The 12,751-nt window shown below is 34.6% G+C and overlaps 1 pseudogene; it reads right to left on the bottom strand.

The window, feature by feature from the left end:
• Positions 1 to 11,664: 11,664 nt before the first annotated feature.
• On the bottom strand, positions 11,665 to 12,415 carry LOC105749868 (annotated as a pseudogene).
• Positions 12,416 to 12,751: the final 336 nt, after the last annotated feature.

Below are 12,751 nucleotides of genomic sequence, written 5' to 3'. Positions count from 1 at the left end.
GTTCTCTCCAACACAAGTCCATTGGAACTGGTCAGAATCATCTCATTGTTGAAAAGAGCCAAATCCATCAGAGTTGATCATCACAAAATCTTGTTGCTGTATACAATTTTTCCTTGGTTCTACTCACTTCACTTAGCATTAGTTCATGAAAGTCTCTCCAGGTCTTTTTAAAATAATCCTGCTGATTGTTTCTTATAGAACAATAATGTTCTATTACATTCATATACCATAACTTATTCAGTCATTTCCCAATTGATGAGCATCCACTCAGTGGGAATAATTGATCATAGAAAAATATGTGTTTAGATAAGCTCTTATATCCATGGAGGCTAATAAGTATAAATTTACTCTAATCACGTAAGTTCAGAAACTTCACTGGAATAGATCTATATCCTCCTAGGGAAGAATTATTTGGCTCTTATCTGGACCATACAACTGAATTATTACTACCCTTTCAAGTAATAAATATAGAAGAAAGTTGGAATACACTTAGAAAGCTTTCTTTTTTCTTTATCTGTTTATCTGTTTTTGTTTTATTTATGTTTTGTTTTTATATAACAAATATTTACAGATGATTTCTGTCTCTTGAGAAGTCACTTGTAAAAAAGTAAAACAGTTAGTTGAATTAATAATCAATAGAAATCTTATCTGAAAGAGCAGGCTATATATAGTTCAGATCTGTAGCACCATCCCATTCTCATATCTATATGCCTCATGCTTCTTTTAGCTTGCCAGGCTTTGGATACTGGGTGATGTTCATGATCTTTCCCAGTCATCAATGGAGTGACTTAGATCTATGTGCTTGCTCCCATACTCTTCAGCATGATTTTCTCAGTCATGTTGTCCAGTGCCTTCAATGAAGATAAGCATGGCATCAAGGTCAGCTACTATACTGATGGTAAATTCTTTAATTTGAAAAGATTATGTGTGGAAAGGTGAAGAACTTACAGATTAAGCATATATTGATCAGAGACTGTTAACTAAAGTAGATCAGGCCTATAGGCCCCAGTCACATGATTTTAAATGAGACCTGGACTGCATTCCATTGTCCAAAGAAGGAATTAAGTGGCTGAAGCTGTATATCACCTTTTTCACTGCATTCCACTGACCAAATAGAGAGATAAAGGTTTATGTAACCAATCACAACCTATAGAGGGTGGGATTTGGGGGGTTCTTTGTCTGAAATGTTGTAAGCATCTTCAAGTGAATGACTCTCCTCCTGTGGGTATCTTTGCTGTCCTTTCGAGCCCACAGGCCAAGACGGTCCACTTCTCGAGATTCTAATAAATTCTTTCTGTACATCATTTGGAGTGACTCCTGAGTAGTCAGTTTGGGTAGGTGCAATTGCCCCAAACAGTTACAAGGAGGGCAGCTAGGTGGCACAGTGGATAGACCACCAGCCCTGAAGTCAGGAGGACCTGAATTCAAATCTGATCTCAGACATTTAACACTTCTTAGCTGTGTGACCCTGGGCAAGTCACTTAACCCCAATTGCCTCAGGGAAAGAAAAAAGAAAAGGCTACAAGCCGAAATTAAAGTAGAAGGAGTGTTGACACATCATTTTTTGTTTGTTTGTTTTGTTTGCACATAACTGTGCACTCAATGCAATCACTAAAGTGGAAATGCTACAAAGTAGGAACTGGTTCTTTCCTGCTTGTGCTAATTTTGGCCTAATTATTAACACCAAGAAAACACATGCACTCCATCAATCATCTATCATCAATATGTGGAAGCATCAGTTACAGCAAAAGGAGAATTTCTGAATGCTGTGGATGTTTATTTGCCTTGTCAGTGTATTTCCACGGATATCCACATCGATAATAATGTTGATACACCTGTTGCTAGTGCTAGCTTAGTATTTGGGAGGCTCTAACTTACCCAACTTAGCAAACTGAAGGTCTCAGAATTGTTGTGCTGGCTTCATTGTTATATGCCTGTGAAATCTGTACAATATACCAGTGCCATGCTAGGAAACTGAATTGCTTTCATTTAAATTGTCTTAGGAAGATTCTGAAGATCATCTGACAGGATAAGATACCAGACTCCTGCAGAGAAAACAACTCCATCGAGCTGGCCATATCATTCAAATGCCACATTTGCTTGTTCATATGCTTATCAAAAAGACTGTTTTATGGAGAACTCATATAAGCAAGTGCTCACATGGTAGTCAGAAAAAGTGATTACAAGGATACTCAAAGTCACTGTTAAGAATTTTAGAATTGATTATATGACATGGAAGACACTGCCTCAGGACTTCTGGCCATGGTCAGAGAAGATACTATGCTCTATGAGCAAAGCAGAATTGAAGTAACTCAGAAGAAATGCTACACAAAGTTAGAGAATCTACCCCAAAGAGTCTTATGGACTATTGATGCCCTACTTATAGCAGAACATTTTGAGCTCATATTGGTCTCATCAGTCACAGTTGGACACACTATAACGTTCTAAAATAGTAAAGTCATTTTAATCCTCTTTGAAAATGAAGGACAACAACCAACTTCTGTTAAAAAAGAAAGAAAAAAAAAAAACATTTTTTCTCCCTTTTGGCTTCTTTCCATGACGGAAAAAAATTATATATATTTTTGACAGTAGGTTTATCACTGCTTTGAAATGAATGACATATATTGTCATTGGTATCCTGGAATCAGAACATTGATTTTTATAGCTTTCAAAGTTATTCCGTTCTAAAGTATTATTATTATATGATTTGTTCTGATAGTTCCACTCATTTTATTCTTCATCAATTTATAAAAATTCTCTTAATTTTTAATTTTTCAAAAAACTGTTGTAATATAAATTGTCCTGGTTTTGCTCATTTCATTCATTCTTCATGAGTTTATTTAAATGTTTTTGTAATCATCTCTTTCCTCATTTCTTATGGCACAGTAGGACCCCATTGATGTAATATAGCTTTTAAGGGAGACAATAATGATTTTGAGGTCCCCTGACCTAAGGGGTCTTCTGTTCTAACAATAAAACATTAATCCTAAATCTTCTGGCATTGGAGTCTACCTCAGGGACTTCCCACACTCCCAATCTAAGAACAACAATCTGTCTGGTTCTGAATAGATCACGCTTCAATTCATTGCTGACTGTCAGTCTGGCCATAATAAGATAGTCCTCCTGAGACAATCATGATAATATGTTAAAGAGAACCAAATTCTGGAGACTACTCCCTGGGCCTTATCCTGGACCATAGAATTAGCATATGAATGATAGAAAGCTGGATAAAACTGTCTCCTCTCTCTTAGCACTCTGCTCATTTCTTTTGCAACCTAGTCCACTATAATTGGCATTACAATTACAATAAAACTTTGCCTCTTGATTGGGAAATAGTTCAACCCTGCAAATTCTTTTGAGACAGTTCATGACACTAGTCTGTGACCCCAAACTTTTGGGGTCCCCTTTCCAACCTCAGCACCATTACATCCAATGAACTCTAGTTCATTCAGCCATTTTTTAATTGTTTGAATAATCTCTTCCTTTTCAGTTGTCACTACAAATATTTTTATACATAAATGACATTTTGTTCTTTCTTTTATTTCTTTTTGGTTTAAGCTCAGCAGTGGAATTTTTCAAAGGAACATCTTTTGGATTTATGCAGAATCTAAAAGCTCTGTACTCTGAAGTCCTGAAACAGGAATGTTTGTGAAATTAGAAGCCATATAGCAATAATAAGATGTTATGATGCCAGTATATGATACATTTCTTATTACTACCTTTCAGCATATAGAGGAGAAACTTCCTGGGCAAAAATTATAGACTGAGAGACGATATATTATGAGTGGAAAAGAAATCTGGAATTTTTATTTCTTATACTTCTTTGATGGCTTAGGAGAGGAGAGAAACTGACTGGACACGTTCATAAAACTACCACATTCATGGTTATAACTTTGAACCTGCCTAAGTCTAGGCAAAGTCTACTACTTGATGCAGTACTTTATGTTGTTGTGTTTCTTTCATTGAGTCAGTCACTAAGGAAAATATAATAGAGGGTCAAACTTGTTTGCTTGTGGGTTAGAGGCCATAATGAACTGATTACATGACTGTGGTTCATTGAAATACAGGTGACTAAGGGAAAAGGTAGAGTTTTCTTTGTGTAATATGTTTTTCATTCACCACACCCATGAGACTAACAATCATTGAAATACAAGTGACTAAGGGAGGAGGTAGAGTTTTCTCTATGGAAAAGGTTTTTCATTCACCATACCCATGAGACTAACAAAGGCTCAGTGAATCAGAGAGAGAGAGGGCTGAATTACAGAAGAATTCTCAATCCCCAAGAACCACAGAAAGCTCAGAACTTGCTTTGATGTTGAGTAGAGCACAGAGTTTAACTTGGAGCTTAGGATCAGAGATAATTAGTGATTTAAAATTGGATTTTTAGAAATTATCTGGTCACCGTCTTGCAGATGGGGAAACTGAGCCCTGCAGAGGTTACACAGGTCACACATGTAATAGCATAGCTATTAAGCGATTTAGAATGTAACTTAGGACCTCTAAACTTGGGGGGGAAATAGGATAGAATTTGGCTCCTCTAACTCTAAATGCAGTTCTTCTTTCCACAGTATTGAACAGGCTGCAATGCCAGAAACTGCAAGACATAATTGGTAAAGAGAATATTATTGTCTTTCTAGCACCACCTGGTGTTCAAATTAGAACTAAATTTTTCTTTTAGAAATAATAATAATATATGTAACTTCTTACTACTTATACCCATCTGCCTAGTCTGAAGGGGCAGCTAGATAGATCAGCATCAGTTGATAGAGCACCAGGTAGGAAAATGCAGCTTTCTGAGTTCAAATCTGGCCTCAGTAATTTACTAGTGAATCACTTCCCCCTGTTTACCTCAGTTTCCTCATTTTTAAAATGAGTAGGAGAAGGAAATGGCACCATACTCCAATGTTTTGTAATGCCGGAGAAACTGAGCAAAACAGAGATTAGAGACCAATTCAATAGTTTATTAAATGGAGAGATATACTGGGACCAATGGATCCATGTTTGGTCCCAGGGCTGGACAAGACTATCATCTCAAAGAATCCAGCACTAAGTATCACAGAGTAAGCTTTTTTATAGGATAACAAGAACAATGACATAATAGGGGAGATACCTGGGATGACACAATAGAGGGAGGTATGGGAGAGGCTACTGATACTTTTTTTTTTCATAATTATAACTTTTTATTGACAGAACCCATGCCTGGGTGATTTTTTTACAATATTATCCCTTGCACTCACTTCTGTTCTGACTTTTCCCCTCCCTCCCTCCATCCCCTCCCCCAGATGGCAAGCAGTCCTATACATGTTAAATATGGCACAGTATATCCTAGATACAATATATGTGTGCAGAATCAAACAGTTCTCTTGTTGCACAGGGAGAATTGGATTCAGAAGGTAGAAATAACCCAGGAAGAAAAACAAAAATGCAAACAGTACATTCATTTCCCAGTGTTCTTTCTTTGGGTGTAGCTGCTTCTGTCCATCATTGATCAATTGAAACTGAGTTAGATCTCTTTGTCGAAGAAATTCACTTCCATCAGAATACATCTTCATACAGTATCGTTGTTGAGGTATATAATAATCTGGTTCTGCCCATTTCACTTAGCATCAGTTCATGTAAGTCTCTCTAAGCCTCTCTATACTCATCCTGCTGATCATTTCTTACAGAACAATAATATTTCATAACAGAGGCTACTGATATTCTAATGACATCTAAAATGGATAAACCTTTATCCTGTCAAACATTAAGAAGGAATGTCAATAACCTAAAGATATAAACCTTTATCTCATCAACCATTTAAGAGGGAATGATTATAGCCTGGGATTTTGGGGCAGAGCAACTGAGGTGAACCTTTATCTCATCAAACATTAAGAGGGAAAGGTTATAACCTGAGACAGAATAACTAAATAGGACAATTAGGGAAACTAGATCAGGACATCAAAACAGTCACAACAGTTTTTGGCAAGAAATCACAATAAATTTAGACCTGACTGGGCAACTGAGGCTCAATACTATTTATGTATATTATTATATTTCTATTAAAGTCTTCCTAGAATTGCTCATTGTTCAGAGAGAGGCATATAAAGCTATGCCAAAAGGCATACCTGAAAATTGTGTCAGGTCCCACCAAAATGAACAAATGAACAAAATTAACAAATGAAGCTGTATTTGGTGATAAATTGCCTTTTTATTTTTTGAGGATTGTCCTGCTTAGATTGAGAAGGGCTCAATATGAAGTTGGCTGCAATGAAATGGTTCATTGTAAAAAACTGTCTTAATAATATCCATTAGATTATATTGAAGTTATGATCTCTGTTGGTATAAGAAATATATCTATATATCTATATAGATAATACATAGTATCACACATAGATAATAAATAGTATCAAAGTTACTTTATCATGATACTTTAATAAATTTTATTATTTAGACTAGCAAAGACTCTAGCCATATTCAGCAAATCTTCATTAAACACTTATTATTATTCAAAATACTATAGGAGATGGAATATTTAGATAAGGCAGTCCATGCCTTATAGAACTCACAGGCTAGCTTGGAGGTATCACAAAAGCACACAGGGTGGCCCCAAAGTCTTAGTAACAGTTTTCTTTATAAAAAGATTAAAACTGCACTAAGACTTTTGGTATTCCCTGTAAACACTAGTATAAGATATAACAAAAGTGCATTTGAAAAGTTCAGAACTAAATATTTTATGAAATCTGAGGCAAAGAAAGATCTAAGATCAGGAAAGGTATTTTTCCTGAGATATTTAAATTGAGCTTTATGGGATGATAAATTGGACTTGAACTCTAAGGATATAACCTCAGATTGCCTACAGAACTATGGATGGGCAGAAACTGAGCATGCAAAAAACAGAAGTACAGACAATACAGTCAGATAACAAAAAAAAAAAAAAAAAGGTGAAGAAATGGATGGAATCTGTTGAGGAAATGATAATAAATATAGAGAGTAATAGGTGACACAGTAGTCTGTGCTTAAAGTCAGGAAGATTCGTCTTCTTGAATTTAAATCTGGCCTCAGACATGTATCAATTGTGTGACTCTGGGCAAATCACTTAATCCTGTTTGCCTCAGTTTCTCATCTGTAAAATAATTGATGAAGGAAATTGAAATTCATTCCAGTATCTCTGCCAAGAATATCCCAAAAAGGATCATGAGAAGTTGAATAAGTTTAGATCTGGAAAGAATTTTAGAGAAGCATAGCTTTTTAAAGATGAATTAACCAGGAAGAAATAAAGTGACTTGCAAAAAAAGTTATGATTCCATCAAATACAGGGGCATTCCCCTTTGCAGTTAGACCCCAACCCATGGCATCGTGTTGTACCAAAATTCCCTTTTAATGTTGTGACCCACTTTCTTTTAATGTCCTGATCCAGTTTCTCCAATTGTCCTATTTAGTTATTCTGCCTCAGGTTATAACCTTTCCCTCTTAATGTTTGATGAGATAAAGGTCTACCTCAGTTGCTCTGCCCCAAAACCCCAGGCTATAATCATTCCCTCTTAAATGGTTGATGAGATAAAGGTTTTATATCTTTAGGTTATTGACATTCCTTCTTAATGTTTGACAGGATAAAGGTTTATGCATTTTAGATGTCATTAGAATATCAGTACCCTCCCTCCATTGTGTCATCCTAGGGGTCTCCCCCACCATTAGGTTATCCCCACCTAGGTACCTCCCCCACTATGTCATTGTTCTTGTTATCCTATAAAAAAAGCTTGCTGTCCACATACTCTGGGCTCGACTTTTTGAGATTATAGTCTTGTCTAGCCCTGGGATCAAACATGGATCCATTGCTTCCAGTATTTCTCTCCATTTAATAAACTATTGAATTTGTCTCTAATCTCTGTCTTACTCAGTTTCTTTGGCTTTATAATTGCAGGAATATTTATGTATCCATCATCACCACTAATAATCCTCCCTCAAATTTTTGTTTTCTACCAAATGAAACCAAATGGTCATGAATCAAAAATAAAGAGACTAAATTGAACACACTAACCAGGAAAAACAGTCAAGTGAAACAGATATGAAACATTCTCACAGCCATTCCCATTGACTGCCTTCTCTAGAGTTGTATCCCAGGAAATATTCTGCTTAGTTCCAAATTAACCATTCTTCCTCTCCAAGGAAATGAGAGAAGAATTAAGCATTTACTATCAGCTGGCTGCTAGAGAAACTTTGCCACAAAATGAATACTGGGCTTCTCAGCTCTTGAAATATAATCATAATCTCCCACATAGGTCTTTGTAGTCTTAGACTGAAAACCTGATTATATATTAGAGGTCAGCACACAATTGCCATTTTCTTCTCTACTTTAGGCAACTAACTATTACAATACTATCATTATGTGAAGTGTGTGTGTGTGTTTAATATAATAGTACTTTATCTTTTCCCCAGATACAAGAAAGATTTTACCATTCATTTTTATAATATTTTGAGTTCCAAATTTTCCTTCCTCCTTCCCTTCTACCCCACCTCTTTTTCTGAAGAAGGTAGACAGTTTTATCTAATTTATACATATGCTATCATGTAAAACATATTTACATATTACTCACAGTTATGAAAGAAAGAAAAAACACAAGAAAAATTAAAGTGGAAAAAAAATGCTTTGATCTGCATTCGGCGTCCATCATTTCTTTGTCTAGGAATGCATAGCATTTTTCATAAATCCTTTGGAGTTGTCTTAGCTCTTTGCATTGCTGAGTATACTTATGTCATCCACAGGTGATCATCTTACAATAATGCTGTTACTTTGTACACAGTACATTTTACTTTATATTAGTTCATGTAAGTCTTTCCAGGTTTTTCTGAGAGCATTCGTTCATCATTTTTTATAGCTCAATAATATTCTCTCATTATTATATACCACAATTTATTCAGTCATTCCTCAACTTATGGGTATTTTCAATTCTTTGTCTCCAGAAAAAAAGCTGCTATAATTTTTTTGTGCATATAGTTATTTTCTTGGTTTTGTTTTTTAATCTCTTCATGGCTAGGTCAAAGGATGTACATGGTTTTATAACCCTTTGAGCATAGTTCCAAATTGCTCTTTAGAATGACTAAAGCAGTTTACAGCTTCATAAACGATGCATTAATGTCTCAGTTTTCCCACATCCTCTCCAACATTTGCTATTTTCCTTTTCTGTCCTATTAGCCAATCTAATAATTATGTGGCAGCACTTCAGAACTACTTTAATTTGCATCTCTCCAATCAATAGTGAGTTAGAAGCTTTTTTTTCATATAGCTATGATTACTTCATATGAAAACTTTTCTTATCATTTGATCATTTATCAATTGGGATATGGCTCTTATTTTTAATAATTTGATTCAGTTCTCTATATACTTAAGAAATCAGACTTTTTTCAATCATAATCACTCTCCAACATATTTTTCCATTTTTCCATTTAGAACTATTTTCCATCATTTTGCAGGTTCATTTTGTATGTTAACAGCTATTAATGAATTTCTATATAGAGATGCACATTAAGGTATTAATGTCTGTGCAAAAGCATGTACTAGATGTAAATGCATTCATGTTTACAGCTTTTTTTTTTTAAAGAAATTGTATCTTTTATCTTTAAATGGGATTACTTCCTCCATTTCATACTCCTCCCTCAATCCCTTATTCCACTGGGAGAGGGAGCGAGGCTCTTAGAAACTCTGACTTGTACAGTTTGAGAGAGCTTTACCATATATAAATATACAAATATATGTATGTATATATAAATATACTTTTTTAAACATGGGAGAGAGTACAAAGTACCCATTATACAAAAAGTGTATACACAATTCAATTAGGATATAGTTAAGTTCAATATTTTTTGTTTTGTCTTTTGCATAACTGTGTGCTCTTATTTCATAATGTAAGCCCCTGATTGTGTGAAAATATAGAAAATTATATTCTGTAGTAATAGCTGTGTTCATTTTGCTGTTGGATAAAATTGTATTACCAAGTCACTCTTTTGCCAATTATTGTTAGTAAACTATTGTAATGACTTAAGATGGTAATTTTTTTTCATTTATGTTTCCATTATGTAAGTTTACTGAAACCTTAATAAAATATTGAATTCATCTACTAAAAAAAATAAAGAAATGAGGCTTTTATCAGAGAAATTTGGTTCAATTTTTTTCACAATTGCTCTTGCTAATCATATTTTCCCTTTGTTTATTCTGTTCTCTCTTTTCATCCTGTCCTTCCCCAAAAGTATTTGCTCCAATAGACCCTCCTTTCTCTCACCCATCCATCCCCTTGCCTTTTTATTTTCTTATAGAGTAAGATAGATTTCTATACTCAATTGAGTATATATTATTCCCTCTTTCAGCCAGTTCTGATTAGAGTAAGGTACACATATTCTCCTTTAAATACTCTCTCTTTCCCTCCATTATAAAAGCTTTTTTTTTTTTTTTTACTTCTTTTACTTTCGACAGTTTACCCCATTCCACCTCTCTCTTTTCCTTTCTCCAAACATATTTCTTTACCCTTTCATTTTAATTTTTTTTAGGTATCATTCTTTCACATTGAACTAGCACTTGTACCCATTCTCCTTCTCTCCCTCTCTCTCTCTCTCTCTCTCTCTCTCTCTCTCTCTGTATATATATACACACACACACACACACCTTTTAACTGCCCTAGAAATGAGAAAGTTCTTATGAGTTACAAGTATCATATTTCTGTCTATGAATATAAGCAGTTTAACTTTTTAAAGTCCCTTATTATTTCTCTTTCCTCTTTATCTTTTTCTGTTTCTCTAGAGCCTTGTATTTGAAAGTCAAATTTTTATTCTTCTCTGGTCTTTTCATCAAAAATGCTTGAAAATACTTTGTTTCACTGACTATTCTTTTCCCCCTGAAATATTATATTTAGCTTTGCTGGGTAGATGAATCTTGGTTGTAATCCTGGCTCCTTTGCCCTTCAGAATATCATATTCCAAGTCCTCTAATTCATTAATATAAATGATGCTAAATCTTGTTTTATCTTGACTATGGCTTCACAATGCTTGAGCTGATGGAAGTACCACCTCATACCTATCAAACTGGCTAAGATGTTAAGCACAAATAATGATTAATGTTGGATGTGAAATACTACTGCATTGTTGGTGGAGTTGTGAACTGATCCAACTATTTTGGAGAACAATTTAGAACTATACCCAAAGGGTTGTAAAACTGTGCATACCCTTTTAACCAACAGTATCACTACAGGGTCTGTATTCCAAAGAGATCTTTATCTCTTTGAATCTTTATCCAAAGGATAAAGGATCTTTATCAAAACAACAACATCAATAAAAGTAACATCATCCTGGGCCCTAATAAAGCTAAGACTCTATTAGGTTAGACAAAATAGAAATGTTGTCAATTCTAATGAGTATAAAATTTTAAAAATGCATGAAATAGGAAAGGTGAAAATGAAATTATTTTGACAAATTACAGAGGGGACTTTATAAATAAATCTGGAAAGACTTCTGATAATAAGTCATTGCTGGGTATCTAATCTTTCAATGTTTCCTTTTGAGATAGTAGTAAGATCTTTTAATAACAAAAGTGTGACCCTCACACATGATCAAACTTTCTGGCTCCCCAACTTTCATCTCTCCTCTTGGGAACAATACCATCCAGGCATGAGATGAAATGGGCTACTTGAACAACTCTCAGAAACTGAGATGCAGGTATAAGGAAGAAATGGTCCCATGTCTTACACTCCTGATGACCATTTGGTGCAGTACTTTTCTCAATGCCAATTTCACTTTATTGTTCTTCAGTGTATGTATAAAGGGATTCAGGGACAGAATGACAATATTATTCAACACCTCAATCACAGAATCCAGCTAAGAAATAGAAGCAAGTTTAAGATGAGACACTAGGCCCATAGAACAATAAGATAGAGATTAGATGGGTGCAACAGGTGGAGAAGGTTGTGTCTATTTTCTGATGAGCTGATTTTCAATATAGAAAACAATACAAATACATGGAATAACAATGAGCAGAAAACATAGAAGAATTAAAATACCAGCATTGATGAAACTCACCATCTAGTCTAGAGAACTGTCTGTACAAGCTAGTGGCAACACTACAAGGATGTTACAAAAGAAATCATTTACCTCATTTGGACCACAATATAGTAACATAAAGATGAAGAATGTAAGCATACCTGCATGCAAACAGCTCCCCCCCAACCAGAAATCCTTAAGTTCATAATAACTGTATACCTCAGATGGCTGCAAAGTGGTGGCTGTATGCCTTCACAATATAGAGGAAACACTCAGTGAGCCCAGAAAATGGTAGAAGAATTATTGAGATGGACAACCCTGGTAAGAGATGGTATGACTATCCCATGAGGTAAAGAAACATTTTAGAAGAATTTACTGAAGGAAAAAGAGCAATTGAATGCTTTGTATTCATTCATCTTGTGGGGAAAGATAATTTTTTTCAAATTTTTAAAAATGTATCTTAAAACAAATAGAAAACAGAAAAAAATGAAAAAAGAAAAAAAAAACAGAAAAAGAAAAAAATCTTCATTTGCACATGAATTTTCATATGAGACAATTCAAAATATATAACAATAAATTTTCATTCAAGGAATCATAATATAACATAATAAAAATAATAAAAAGCACATATCATTCAGAAATGTCCATCTTTCTTCCTTATAGTTTTTCTTTTGTTCTCTGCTATGTACCTTTTTACTTCATTCTTTTTCCCCCTTTCTTCCCCTAAATCCCCTAAGCAGGCTACAAT

This window comes from Sarcophilus harrisii, chromosome 3, assembly GCF_902635505.1.
Source record: "Sarcophilus harrisii chromosome 3, mSarHar1.11, whole genome shotgun sequence".
In the NCBI taxonomy this organism is placed as follows: Eukaryota; Metazoa; Chordata; class Mammalia; order Dasyuromorphia; family Dasyuridae; genus Sarcophilus; species Sarcophilus harrisii.
Note: the sequence above shows the minus strand (reverse complement) of the source record. Positions and strands in the feature narration are given on the sequence as shown.